Source organism: Ochlerotatus camptorhynchus, unplaced genomic scaffold (genome assembly GCF_037179485.1).
Source record: "Ochlerotatus camptorhynchus isolate MF236.1 unplaced genomic scaffold, CSIRO-AGI_Acam_v1.1 ptg000370l, whole genome shotgun sequence".
NCBI lineage: Eukaryota > Metazoa > Arthropoda > Insecta > Diptera > Culicidae > Ochlerotatus > Ochlerotatus camptorhynchus.
The window spans coordinates 1262014-1277611 of record NW_027040858.1 but is presented as its reverse complement, the minus strand read 5'-3'; the positions used below and the strand labels follow the sequence as shown (position 1 = coordinate 1277611).

Here is a 15598-nt window from a genome sequence, read left to right as displayed (position 1 = left end):
TCAAAATATTGTTTGGAACATTTCCTCCGAGGACAACATACCGGTAAAATGTATTATTTCAATGCAAACCATTTTTTTGTAACGCAATTTCAAGCATTAGATTTCGTTTTCCTAAGCAATCAACTGGCAATCTGTGCGTAAGTATGCTCCAGGTTGAAGAACAATGTGATTTGGAGCCCTCGCACAAAACAGAGAAGCGAAAAAAAAGCCACACTATTTGATGAAGGTATTCTGTTATATCTTGTTATTTTTAAAGATAATTAGATAAATTTAACTATATCTTCAAATATTGTAATAATCATCCACCTTTGCCATTGATCAATAAAATATTTTTTAAACCAATTTGATCTTCAAATTTATCAAGTTGTATCACAAGTATTTGAGTATATTTTGAAAAAAATTCAGCCTTTTTTATGAAGGTATTCTGATAAATCTTGGTATTTTTAAAGATAATAAGATAATTCAACGAACTTCGGCAGAACTTCTCTGAACTTCGACAGGACTTTGCTGAACTTCAGCAGGACTTTGCTGAACTTCAGCAGGAGTTCCCTGAACTTTGACAGGCCTTCCCTGAACTACGGCAGGACTTCCCTGAGGGTCGGCAGGCTTTCCCTGAACTTCGGCATGAGTTCCCTGAACTTCATCAGGACTTTCCTGATTTAAGAAAATTGAAATGAAAGGATTTCCCTGAACTTCGGCAGAACTTCCCTGAACTTCGGCAGAACTTCTCTGAACTTCGGCAGGACTTCCCTGAACATTGCTAGGACTTTCCTATTGTTCGGAAAAACTTCCCTGAACATCAGCAGAACTTCCCTGAGCTTCAACAGAACTTCTCTGAATATCTGCAGAACTTCCCTGAAATTCAGCAAGACTTCCCTGACCTTCGGAAGAACTTTCCTGAACTTCGGCAGGACTTTCGGCAGGGCTTCCCTGAACTTCATCAGGACTTCGCTGAAGTTCGGCAGGCCTTCCCTGAACTACGGCAAGACTTCCCTGAGCATTAGTAGGACTACCCTGAACTTCTGCTTTCAAGGTAGTCATGAGGAAAAGATAGTCCGACGAAGAGTTCCAAGAATTCCATGAATAGGATTCGAAACAAATTTCAATGAAATTCATACGAATTTCTGGAGTTAGTTCCTAATGATTATGAAGAGGACTCCAAGGAAATTCACAGAAGAATCCCAAAGCAGTTCTGGGGATAATTTCAAGAAGTTTAACCGGAGCATAATTCCATGGGAATTTTCGGAGAATACTTCGGACGCATGCTAAAAGGAGGATTACAATTCAAGGAAAACTTCAAAGTAACTCGGAAAATAATTCCAGGAGAGTTTATCCACTGCGGAGCATTGAATTCCGATGAAGATTCCTAGGAAATTTCAAGGATAATTTCGAGGGAATTGGATTTTTGTTCCGGTGTTAATTTTTACAGAATTTAAAGGAGAGTTGCAACGGAATTGTGAGGAGGATTTCATAGAATTTTTGGAAGTTGGAATTCCTTGAAAAATTCCATAAGAATTTTTGGAGAATACAAAGTGAATGCTGAGGGGAACTCCAAGTGATTTTTTTTTCTCTTTTCTTTATTACCGTGATTTTTAGCCGTAGGCTAGTTGATCACGTTATACAGCAAATGGTAAGGCTAGATTGCGTTAACAGAGAGAAACATTAACGTGACGTATAACTGGCTCTGATTACCCAACGAATGAGACAGACAACATTTTAAAAACACATGTAAAGTGAGGATTACATCGGGACTGGGTGCGCAAACAAGGTAGAGCTCCACCGTAGGAGACGGTCTGGCGGAGAAACCCCGACGGCAGAAAAAATAGAAAGGTGGGGAAAACACGATCAGTGCAGCCACAGACGGGGGGCTAGATTTGATCATACAAGTGGGCGTCCCTCAGAAAGTCGATCAGCGCAGCCAACGTTGAGGGGTCGTAACCAAGCAGATTTCTGACGTTCTCCGGGAGTCCGTGTTGTTCGCGCTTCTGGAACTCCGGGCAGACACACAGCACGTGTTCTACCGAGGCGGGATTGCTGCAAATTGAACAAACCTTGCGGAAAGGTGTCCCACCGAAATTACAGGAAATCCTCGCATGGCCGGTCCGGAGTCTTGAGATGATCCGCTGGTCCTTGTACTTTTGGCTGTCCAGCCAGGAGCGTACGGTTTCCTTGATCTTCCTCAGGAAAGTGGCCCGCGACTGGAACCATTCCTGCTGCGAGGCTTCCATAATAGTATTCACAATCTAACGCCTGACGTCTAGGAGTGGCACGTTCCTGGTGCAGCGGGGACGGGATGCACCAAATCCCACCAGTCTGTCCGCAGCCTCGATTCCGGGAACACCGCAGTGTCCGGGGATCCACGTAAAGACGGTTGAAGGTGGGGCGTACCGTGTAATGGCTTGTATCCAGGGGTGGCTTGGCGCTTCGGCTTCCAGCGCTTGGATGACGCTGTGTGAGTCAGTTAACACGAGGTTCGGTTGATCTGCCGAAGTGATGGCTGCGTCTAGAATAGCTACGGCTTCAGCGGAAAAGACGGAACATTCCCCCGGTAGACTTTGACTCGTTGCAGTGTTCGGTCCTGCCACTCCGAGTCCAACTCCTGCCCGCGACCGCGATCCGTCCGTAAAACGATGAACGTGCTCCGGATAAACCGACCCGAGAAGCTCTGCAACAGAACGTCTCAAAGCGACAGAGTTATCTCCGGCTTGGAATCCACTCTTAATCCGCTTATATATTTTAACGACGTTTGATCACCGGAAGATCATTTTCTCCATGCCAGTGGATCCTGGCCACCGGGTGGAGGTCCTGGTTGGCTGGATCTGTTTGCCTCGTTGCGGAGAAAGACTCTTTCCGGATGTCTTAGCAGTGAGGGCAGCGGCTTTCGTAGCAATGGCTGCAGCAGATCGATAGCGGAAAGGGAGGATTCCGATTTCCACACATGCGGCGTCTGCAGACGTGGAAGGGAGAAGGCCGGATACGATGCGTACGTAGGTATTGTATACCGGAGCGAGGATGTGGTTGAGCTTCTCGGTGGTTAAGCAGGTTATTTCGAGGCCGTAGAAAAGTCGACTGTCGATAACAGCCCGAGCGACACGAAGGCGGATCTCACGGTTGCTGGAGCGATGCGGGCGGGAGATTGTCCTGACTATGTTGATACGGATACCACAGTTTTCTTTCACCATCCTGAAGTGCTGGTTGAAGCTTAGGGTGCGATCCAGTACTACCCCCAGAACACGCGCTGTTTTCTTGAGCGGAATCGGATGATCTTCGATGGTGATCGGTGGTACCGAGTGATAGATATGGCACCGTACACTCTTCGGCGCGGAAAGCTGGAAACCAACCGAAAGCGCCCACCTGCTGACGGCTGAGACTGCTGCTTGAGCTATGTTCCTGGTCCGCTTAGTCGTATGTCCCGTTACGACCATTAGTATGTCGTCGGCATAAACGATTACGTGTACGTTCTTGGGCAATCGGCTGAATACCCCGTTCATTGCCACCAGGAACAGCGTTACCGATATGACGAATCCCTGGGGCAGTCGAGTTTCATCGGGGAACGGATCCGAGCGAGTTTTCTCGACAGTCACCTGGAAGGTACGATCAAGGAGGAAATTCCGTACAAAATGTGTGATGTGACCTTCCAGGCCCCAGCCGATGAGCTGCCTGATGACACCAGGTGTCCATGTCCTGTTGAACGCCTTTGAAATATCAAGGGAGACTAACTCCGCATGGTGATCGTTGTCGTGTGCTTCCTTAAGTACTTTCCCGAGGGCTGCAAAATAAGTGGAGCAGCCGTGTCCTTGCCGGAACGCATGCTGCCGTTCGTCAAGGAGGCCGTTTGACTGCAGGAACTGCCTAAGACGTGTAAGTAGCGGCTAGCTCGAACCGGGTACTCTTACCTCTATCTCAAGGCCGGCTTCCTGTTCGGTGGACTCACAACCCGTTTCAAAATCGAAGGGGACAACAACCACACAGTCGGACTACATGCAGGGACTTCTTATTGAGGGATAGTGGCACAAACACAATAAATTATCTGATTTACATTTTTTTATTTAACAAAGGATACATATTGTTAAGGGGGGGTTCGTTGCGGCCGTTGTTTTTTTTTTTAAGCATGCATGCTGAGAGAGAGAGAGCTTGGCGTTACCTTAGCGAGCTGGTGGTTCTGCTGGGTTTCCGGGATCTGGTCCGATGCTGGTACTGCTGTCGACGTTCCTCGTGCTCGCTTCCGGGGTGGTAGCACATCGGATATTGGGCACTAGCAAGCGGGGGCGGACCCGCCAGACCTCACTAGACCCTCACCTCCAAGGCTTCGGCTACCACTCACCCGACGCGTGTGGTACGGCAATAGTACGACGCTCGTCCACCACCAGCACGGGACTCGCCGATAACTTCTTCTTCGTCTTCGACAGCGGATCGGCTTCGAGGTTACGGGCTGACTCGATTTCACGTGGTGCGTGTCTTCGGTCCGACGTCCCTTGTGCTCGCTAACGGGGCGGTAACGTATCGGATATTGGATCCAACCAGCGGGGGCGAACCCACACGGACCTGGCCAAATCCTCACCTCCACAACGTCCGTTACCACTCACCCGCCACGTGTGGTGCGGCAATGGCTCAACGCTCGTCACACACTAACACTGGGCTCGCCGAACTACCGGGCAAATTGCTTCACCGGGGATCCACTGCACCGATAACGTCGGTTAAGATGTTCGTCCTCTCCACTTCACGTGAAAACTCCGGCGGATCGATCACACGCTGGGGAACCACTCCGAACTACGTTCTGTCCCAGTCTTCTTCACTCCTCTTCCTTTTCCTAACCAACTTTTCTTCTATCGTTCAATTTTTTTTTTCGATCCGTGTTCTCCGGTGGTTGGAAACTGTCTCCTCGTTTTTTCAGCAACTAGCTCTCGTCTCCCTTTTTGTGTTTCACCCTCTCTCTCCCTCGATCTACTCTTCTTCCTTCTCTCTCTCTCTCTTGTCCGGATATTTATATGCCAAAATAAACTGACAGGTCAATTTCGCCTGCTGATGTGTAGGCAGAGATGTAAGCTGGCTTTATGGGGTGTTTGTACCTATTTTTGTTTCCTTTTCTTTTTACTTTAATTTTAACTCCTAATCTAATGTGCCACTAGTTTAATTTATTAATAACTAATCTAATATAATTATTTTATTTTATTGAGTTGACTATGTCCACCTGGATGTAGCATTTGACTGCAAGGAAATGTTACCAGTGTATTGGTAACAGACGACGATTTACCATCTCCTCTCCATCACTTTTGCCGCGCAGCAAGTGACAGCAATCAGCCTAAAGGAGGAGGCTTCTTGAAGAACAACACGGCGAGCGAAGAAGCCTCCTCCTTTAGGCCGATTAGGCCGAACTCCAAGTGAATTTTCCGCTAAAATCCCCGGGGAATTCCTAGGTAATACTGCATCAATTATTAGTAATTTGAAGAGCATTGTAGATTTCCTTCAACGAGTGTTCTGCAGATGATTTTTAAGAGTATTATGGAGCAAATTATAAACAAATACACTGGAACCTTCATTTACGAACCAAAACGGGGGTTCGTAAATCGAATTAGTGCTTAAAAAAAAACCTCGTTATTTGGGATTCACTTCGTAAAAAGAGGTTTTTGAAAATATTGTCAAATACCCCCACAATATGGGTATTTTGGAATCGGAGTGACGTGTAGGGACCAAAAATCGATGTCTGACGCCATTTTGAAATCCAAGATGGCGGCTTCCGGTTACAGAAAAACTAGTAAATTCTGCCAAATACCCCACAATATGGGTATTTTTGGAATCGGAGTGACGTGTAGGGGCCGGAAATCGATGTCTGACGCCATTTTTAAATCCAAGATGGTGACTTCCGGTTACAGAAAAACTTGGAAATTCTGCCAAATACCCCCACAATATGGGTTTTTTTTAATCAGGGTGATGTGCAGGGACCAGAAATCAATATCTGACGCCATTTTGAAATCCAATATGGTGGCTTCAGGTTACATAAAAACTTGGAAATTCTGTCATATACCCCACAATATGGGTATTTTTGGAATTGAAGTGACGTGTAGGAACCGGAAATCGATGTGTGAAGCAATTTTTTAATCCAAGATAGCGGCTTTCGGTTACAGGAAAACAGAAAAATACCGTTTAATACACAACAATATGGATATTTTTGGAATCGGAGTAGCCTGTGAGAACCGAGAATCCATGTCTGACGCCATTTCGAAATCCAAGATGGTGACATCCGGTTACAGAAACACTGAGAAATACTGTCAAATACCCCACAATATGGGTTTTTTGGAATCGGGGTGACTAATTAGGACTGAAAACCCATGTATGACGCCATTTTCAAATTCAATATGGTGACTTCCGGTTACATAAAAATAATGTTAAATAACCTACAATACGGGTATCTTAAGAATCGGGGTGACGTGGTGGTATTTGCCAGAATTTCCAAGTTTTTCTGTAACCAGAAGTCACCATCTTGGATTTCAAAATGGAGTCAGACATCGATTTTCGGTCCCTTCACGTCACTCCGATTCCAAAAATACCCATTTTGTGTAGTATATGGCAGAATGTCACAAGTTTTTCTGCTACCGGAAGCCGCCATCTTGGATTTCAAGATGACGTCAAACATAGATTTACAGTTCCTACACGTCACCCTGATTCCAAAAATACCCATATTGTGGGGTATTGAAAGTATCTTCCAGTTTTTCATGAACCGGATGCCGCCATCTTGGGTTTCAAAATGGCGTCAGACATGGGTTTCCGGTTCCTACATCTCACTCCGATTCCAAAGATACCCATATTGTGGGATATTTCATAGTTCTTCCCAGATTCCCATAACCGCAAAAAAAAATTCGTTATGAACTCTGACGATATTCTGAGATGACTCAAGCGAATTCTTCAGAAAATTCTGAAGAAATCCTGTACAGATTTTTAAGAGTATCATGATGATTCCAACATAGATCTTTTTTCGATAATTTGGACCAAAATAAAGAATCAAGATCTAGGATATAAAAAAAAATAATTTTTAAAAAATTTAAGATTTAATGTTAAGACAATGTAATTATCCTGGCCCTAAAAAAAATCTTCAAAATTCAGGTAGCTTGATTTTAAAATATTCCAGACATGGAGAAATTTTCAAGATTCTGGAACGTGTTTGAAATCTTAAAAACATAACTATGAAAGGAAGCTCGTGCAAACTTATTGACTAATGACCTTTCAGCCTAACACCCTCCTGCCGATAGTTCCACATCCAAAAATGACCATAACCTTTGATATCTTGACAAATTAAATTCCAATAACTGGCAGCCCCATTGCATGTGTTGTGTATGTCGGCTTAATTTTATAAATGAACTGCTCAGAACATCCATAAATGGTTACTTGAGTATTTCGATATAATTCTTGACGATTTTCTTATTAACGATAAAAGAAAATATTTTGTTTATTCCATAAGTCAATAATTCTACAACTCGATGGTCCCTTCAATATCCAGTTATGAAGAGTTGACTGTAGTTATAACCTACATTTTTGCACAAGACAATAAATGGCTATGTTGTGACGTTTCTAAATTACATTAAGTTTTCCAGTTATGTTTAGATATTTTCAAAGATAATTATCTCAATTGAAGTTGCAGTTTTCCCTCAAATGTTGCGTTTTTATTTTGGCCTTTCAGATACCGTATCAAGAAAATAAATATCTATCCAACTACATAAGGCATTGGCATTTGAAGACTGTATGCTTTTTGGGATAAAATTACTCATTAAATTTCAAATTTAATTTAACTCTTCTGATGCTCATTTTTTCGAAACATTTGAAACAAAAAATATATAAAAATGAACTGATTTTTTAGGGACACCCTAATTTAAAGTATCAAAATAAAAAAAAATAGTATGGTCAGATTTAGAGCTAGAAAAATTGTTTCTTGAGCAAAGTTGTTTGAAATATTGTTTTATACAACTATGCTGACAAATGAAACCACCTACAACTTCAAACAAAAATGTTAGGTATCAGATTTAAGTAAAAATCAGGACCACCCCAAGGGAAGGTCCATTAATTATGTCACGCAAATTTGGCCCATTTTTAACCCTCCCCCCCCCCCTCTCCCCCTTTGTCACATTTTTTGTATAGCTCGTCACAGTTTCCAAACCCCCCGCTCCCCCTAAAAAGTGTGGCATAATTTATTGACGATGCACAGCCATTATTTTCACAAAAAGAAAGGCCCATTTCAATTTAAACAACTTCTCCGGAGTCATCAAGCCTCTAAAATTAATAGCAACATTAATTAATTTTTGTTCTTGCTAAATTGCCGTTTCAGACCACCGTACAGTGTGATCAGGTCTACGGATTTTTAAATAAATTACGGATCCACGGATCAATCTTAGAATTCTACAGATTTATCAGATATCTAGGATTTTTTTTCAAAAGTGCAGAAAAAATTATATGGATTTTAGTTCAGATCACCCTCCCATCCCGAAAATGTTTCGAAGGTCTAAACTTTCGAATAAGGATTTTTGAAAAAAAAAACAAATATCATCAGATTTGGCAATTATTGCTGCTGTCGAAACAAATTCTTCAACATTTGGATTGTATGCCATTAAAAGGTGCTTCCCGCTGGTTTCCAGTAAGTTTCTATGCTTTCGGATCCATTTCCCTTTATGGGCCTTCATCAATCTTGATGATGTCAGCCTGTTCATTGTCATGCACAGAAAGTGGCAGTCTAATCATGGCAGTCCTTCATGCAAAATCTAATATATCAGCCATTCCATAGCAAAACGATACAGTGGTTCTCAGAATTTCGTAAAAATATGTACTTTTATACTATCCTATCTAATATTAAATCTGTAGCTTTAGTAATTAAGAAAAACTAAGCGAAATTTTCCTACACTTCTCCAAGCCATAGAAAGCACTTTCACTGAACTTCATCACGAAGTTGGTATCTTTTCAGCACCAATTTGTCTCCCATTATCAAGTGCTCTACCAACTGCGTGAGACAACCACTCGCACCGACAAGCAGCCACTAATTTCCGTAGGTCCTGAACAAACTTCTCCAGAAGAAAAAAAATAAGTAAACAAACACCATCCCAACTGCAATCCTTCCTCGAACCTCTCTTCCGCCTTTTACTTTCACCGACAACAATTTCTCTCGATAGTCCCATATCTTCTCGCGAAACTCTCTCTCTCCCTCTCATTTGCCACTCATTCTCCCTCGGTCTCATCTGAACTTGACACTCGACTTGCCTGATTGCAATCACATCGCATCACGCCAGATGCAATCTCCGGCGACGAGAAACGCGGACCGAACGGCTGGCGGTTGCCCTTGATTTCGTCGGTGTTCCTTCTGCCAGATGATAAGAAACCAGCTTGTTGCCGTCGCCTATATTTACTGAACTCAACCGTGCCGCCTGGCTCAGTTGACGGCTGGATGCTGCGGCGAACAGACGTTTCCCATTAAAGTATTGCGACAGTTGCTGCCGACCGGGAATCACACGCGACTTTCCACTCCTGTGAATTGTCGCATCCAGTGCTGGAATTAATCGAAACTTAAAGACGATAGACTGATCGCAACCGGCGGGCAACAGTGAGTTGATCGTTCTCGTGCCGGTTCGGATTGGATCGGATCGGATCGGGCGGTTTGTTTCTATCGGTTCTCTTTTGTGCGGTCGTTCGTTCGTTCGTTCGTTCGTTCGTTCGTTCGTCTTCGACGAAGATCAAAGCTACGCTCGTCTCTGTGCTCATTCGTCGTTATCGGGATCCGGAATGCATTTGCAATCGGGCGAAGGATGATTGCATTTTGAGCTCAGATTGTGCTCTATTGTCATTCGGACGGTAATGTTTGGATCGAGATGAAAGGAGATAACAGTGACACTCGTCTTCGGGCGCACTTTGCGGCAAGCGGGTGAATCAAGCTCATTTGAAAGGAAGCACAACGTCTGTCACTTTTTCCGTGTGTCCGGGTGTACATCCCAGAGGGAACACAGTTTCTATTGTGAAGATGATGAAGATAAAAGTGATGTGTTGGGTTGTCTTTCGAGCAGGAAATTTGATACTGTGAAGCGCTGGGGGCCACCTGAATCTATTGGATTGGAAGAAATATTTCGGAAATTGAATTGTGCTGTGCAGTGTTGTTGATGATATTTTAGAACTGTGCTGAAGCAGTGAGTGTTGGTGTGTGCTGAGGAAGCTGAAGATCCCAGGATATCGGTTCGAAAAAGGAAATTTGCATTACTGTTGTAGCTAAAATATGTGCTCCCCGGGGTGATTTGTGTTACGATTGGAGTCCGAGTGAAATTGATTTAATGCCGGAATAAACGAAATTATGGCACGTGATGTGTCTACCCGTTGAGGAATTTGCATACGAAGAAGAGAGCAAGGTGGGTACTAAATTTATTATTTTGCTCCGGGAAAAACCCTGGAGCTCATGATCTAAATGTGGTTTGATGGAAAACGCTGTAATAAAGGTTCCCAGGTGGAAATTTACGATTTGCCGCACAAACGACGACGACGATAATGGCTCCGTTTGGTATGTGCATGGCAACTGTTGAATATGGAGACGGTGAGGCTCGTGTGGCGAGATAAAAATTTTCGCAAAGGTGATAGCAAATATGCTAATGGTTGAAATTAGATTTATCTTCGCTGGAGGGGGGAACTTAAACGAAAAATGTCCTGGGAAGAATTGGTCATAATTTTTAGCAGTCAGAATCGTACTAAGTTGTACACATTTCAGAAACAGACTCTTATCAAAAGACGAACAATCATTACCACTTCTCAGAAGTTACCCAAAACATTCACATCTTATCATCATTCAGCCGGAAAACTGGAGACCGTTTTGCATTTACCTAGGTATGTTAGAAAATGCAAAACTGTAATTTATCAACCGATTTATACATTCTCTTGTTAAGTCTTGGACAGCGAATCCAAACACATAAAGCAACCAGTGATGCAGACAAAACGGTTGCTACGACTACCATCACAAACTCGCACTGTAACATAGTTCGATCGGAGTGGTAGAAGGATAATGATATATTACTGAATCGAGAAAAGACATAACAAAAAAGTAAGAGGTTGTTTCCAAGACTCGGTATCCAAACTCGGCGACTGTGTTAGGGAAACCAGTTTTTTGAAGGCATAATTTTGATCACCACTGCACCAGTTGAACATTTGTGTAATTTTCATGGTGACCTTTTGAAAATTGATAAGGTGATAGCAGACTCGTAGAAAGATTTCCAATCGATCGGTTTGCTTAGTATTAAAATCCATCCGCTATTGAATGAAACATAAGTGATCAAAACCTGACCACTTTTCGTAACGCGGTCAATTTTGATTTTTTTTTTAATTGCACCCCCAATATACTGCCGAAAGACGTAATCCTACGTTAAAAATTCCCATTAACACACGTGCTCGTTTTCTTCTACCGCTCCCCTAGTGAGCTGTGTCGCACGAGCTGCTTATCATGAAAAAGGAAGAAGATAATAACATTATTGCTTTCCACTTCTGACATTGCGTTATCATTCGGTTCGTTGATCGTTTGTCATTTTGTCATTTGGAGATATTTTTGATTCCTTGGTCTTGGATCGTTTGATGTGGTGCGTTGAAACGTGTTTTATCGTTTTCGGTAAAGTTGTTTCACTGGAATAGCTATTTATGCAACACGATTGCAAAGAGAAGATTTGTTCAACACGAGTCGTAGATAATTACAACGAGCGTTGAAAAAATCGAATTTTGCAACGAGCTGCATACAACATATTTGTTGCACTCAAAAGAGTGTCGAAAAGTAGAACTTTTTGGCGCTGGATGCTAAAAAGAAGTACTTATCGACACTGTTATTTTAGTTATGAAAAGTAGGCCATTATATCATAGAAAACTGTGTTGAAGAGTGACACTTTTCAGTAATGATCGCTAAAAACAGTTTTTCGTTAAGCGTTTCATAGATAAAAGCATTTTTTTTTCGATAATAGTGCTGGGTCCACTTCTGAACTTGAATCTCGAATGAGTGTTTCGTTTATTACTACCATAGGCGTCAAGTTAGGGGGGTTTCCGGCCATTAGGCCGAATGGTCATTAGACTGAATGGTTATTAAGCCAAATGGTCGTCATCAGGCCGAAGGTCATTAGGCCGAATGGTCATAAAGCCGAATCTTCATCAGGCCGAATGTTCGTCAGGTCGAACGGTTTCCAGTTTATCCAGGCCTGAATAAATGTTGACGAGCTTTATAAGCATTATATTTTTATAAGATTTTCAACACTTGGATTTTTGTTTTCAGGCTATTCGGACTTGGAATACTTTTTGAAAAATCTCCGACTGTGATTTTTGGTTTTTCTGGAATAGAATAAATTCCATAAATCCAGTAAAATTTTACAGTTTGGCAAGTAATTTAAATAGAATGTCCATCTTTCAAACATGAGGAGTTATTTCAAGTTTGGCATCACGAATAAAGTATGCCATCTCATTCATTCTCCTTCTTTCAAAAGCTGCTCGTTCTGCTCTCACACCATTCTATGTGAATTAGATTTTTTTTCGGCATTGAAGAGATTTAAATTTACACTGACTTTTCGTAGATTATGGTTTGGCAATTTGGTAAGAAATCAAAATGTAACGTTTTTAAGAATTTTCCTTCGTGTAAACATGAGCAGTTCTTTAAAATTTTACTAGTCTCTAGATTTTTGGCACTATGAACAAAATATGCAATCACATTATTTGTCATTCTTTAAAAAGCTGATCATTCTTTTCTTACACCAATCAATTCGATGAACTGAACATTGACTTAGAATTTCTGGAGTAGTTTTTCGTTTTGCCTCTTCTTCTTCTTCCTGATATGAGATGGAATAATTAGTGGCACTTTGAGTCCAATATTTAACATTTTATTTTTCAGATCAGCAAATGTTCTTCGCAAGTGTTCGGAATAATTTTCCGAAATTCGGCTTAACGACCGTTCTGCCTCATGACCCAGCATCGTTAGTGGGCAATGGCATTTTTGGCCCATCCTACAATTTCAATAGCGGCAAATTATCATTTTGACCCCCAATGGTGTATCATTTTGACCCCCAATGTGATTAATATCAAAAAAAAAAAATATTACTGATCCTGTCTGTAGAAGCGGCTATCCCAATATGAAATTTCAATTCAATATTCAATTCAAATTCAATTTTTGAAATTTTTGTCTATTTGAACCAGGGTTCTGCATTTTCGAAACAAAGAAAAGAAAATGAACTCTCCGCAGAACCGCTTCATTTCGAGCAAAATCATTTTCGTGTAAGTCATCGTGTTTCTTGTTATCGAGTCACGATGAACCTTCCTCTTTTCAAACATGACTGGACTATCACTTGTTTCGTTCGTCAAGTGCTTCAGTTCATTTCATTTGAAGCAAAGACTTGTTTCAATTGACGCAATGAATGACTCGAAAACTGCTTCCTTCGTTTTTTCCACTTTTACTTCAATTCGGGGCTCATGCGACTTGTCACGACCTGACGACGCAGGCATCAACATATAGTAGCCGGATAGTATCCACACAATATCGGTTGCCGATAGGGATGGCATCCGCATTATATGTAGTTATTTTCATTTTGACCGCCACTGTCCCCAATAGTTTTTCATCAATATCAAAAAAAATATTACTGATCCTGTCTGTAGAAGCGGCTATCCCAATATGAAATTTCAATTCAACATTCAATTCAAATTCAATTTTTGAAATTTTTGTCTATTTGAACTTAGTATAACCGAGAAATAACCAGGAATATATTTGCATCTTTAACATATTTTGTATACCTATTTTAGTCCTAATTTGTTCAGAAAATTATTTAGGTCTAGGATTTAATATATTTTTTAAAGTTAAAGATCTTGATGATTTAGAAGTTTGTGTGTGTGTATTCCCTCTAACCCCCACTGGCCGGCAGTGTTATTATGGAAGATCTCTCTCTACAATATCGTATTTATGGTCATTGTAGACAGCTTTAGTCCGTGAGCTAGAAAGTGATAGCTCTATTGTAGATCCAGCAACCCATTTCAGAATGTCTGGAGAGTCACGTCCATTCCGAGGTTACTTTCACTTACAATAAGCCCCGCATGTATGCATCACCGTTATTAAATTGTAAAATGTATTTGGATTCGACATGGTCTCACCATGTTAATTTGATCCTCCAATCCATGGGTTCCGTAATTTTGATTTTCTTTAAACTTTGCTTCTCATTTCGTGATGCACCTTTGTCGTAATACTGCCTTTAACGAACACAAATTTTCTTGCACTGCCATGGTCATATGGGAGGAGGTTCGCGTCTAGTGCTTTCCCCAGGAACAGTTCGCGACCACCAACTGCCACCCGTCCAGTTTTGGGCGCATCCAGCGAGGCATCTTTCATATTTCTCCCATATTGCTGCAAGCCGAGCACTTTTGCAAGCGAAAAACTTGCTGATTCAAGGCAACGTCGGCCCCTGAATCACCACCAAAACTCGCGATGGGCACATTATCAACACGTTTCCGGGCTAATTCACCAACCGGACCGATCTCTCAATAGACGCCGCTACACGCCGAAAGTGTAGCATCCGAACTCGGAGAACCGGGCCCCTGGGAGGCAATGAAAATTGACACCGAACGATGGAACTGAATCTGCGTATATTGTATATTTTGAAGGCTAGATTCAAGACCAACGGAGCCACTCAAGGCAAACACAGGCAAAACACGATATATCACTAAATGATAACTTTATGAACAGTTGAAACTTAATTTCAGCACACAAATTGACAAATTTAAAGCCAAAATGTGTTTAATTCGCTTACGAAAAATACACAGCAAAAGAAAAACACGTCAGCTTTCAAGCGCGACCTACTGCGATCTAACGATCTTGATGATTTAGAAGTTGCAGAATATTGAAATATTTTGATCAGTCCATGATCTCTAAAATTGGTATAAGTCTGTAATCTCGAAAAAATTGAAGCTTTAGGATTTGAAAATTTTATTTTTCGATATTCAAAAATCTTGGAAAATGAGCGATTTTTACGAAATTCTGCGTAATTGTTTGCATGAAATTCTGGAAATCATTCACATTTTGACGTAGGACTCGATATGTGATTTCTGTATGGGAGAACACTTTGTGAAAACTAATAATGGAACATGTAACGAAATTATGAAAGATTTCGAACGTTAATCACTCAGCTGCCCATAAACCAATTTCAATAATTTTATCACCAATCGATCAGAAATATTTCCACGCATCGATAGCATTGCATTTCTGACTTATGATTTTTAACAACAAACTATTGAAAAAAGGTAAATGTCAAGCATTGTCCAAAAGCGTCGAAATAATTAACAAATCCATAAATGCATATTAGACTGCCAATGAATGTATGGGAAAAATTTGACCATCAAATTTCGCTAACAAACCATATACAAAATGTTTATTGCCTCGAAAAATGACCCTATGCATGACATGATTTAGGGGTGGCGCAAACGCGTCAAAGTTTGACTTTTTTCACTCTCGAAAATCTCCCGGAAATCAAATTTTTTTTGATGCCATATGTCTTAAAAATGCATGAAACGTCGAGATTTGGTGTTACATCGAAAATTTTTTTTTTCAAAAATCGGCTTTCTGGGACTTAGAATTTTT

The 15598-nt window shown here is 41.4% G+C and overlaps 1 protein-coding gene across 1 annotated transcript in view; it reads left to right on the top strand.

Moving 5' to 3' along the window:
* The first annotated feature begins 9672 nt into the window (after positions 1–9672).
* The window catches only part of LOC135710093 (vertebrate ancient opsin-like), a 146646-nt gene continuing 140720 nt past the window's right edge, over positions 9673–15598 (top strand). The window contains exon 1 of the mRNA XM_065232570.1: positions 9673–10373. The gene's annotated coding sequence lies outside the window, so the exon portion shown is untranslated. The remainder of the gene's footprint in view (positions 10374–15598) is intronic.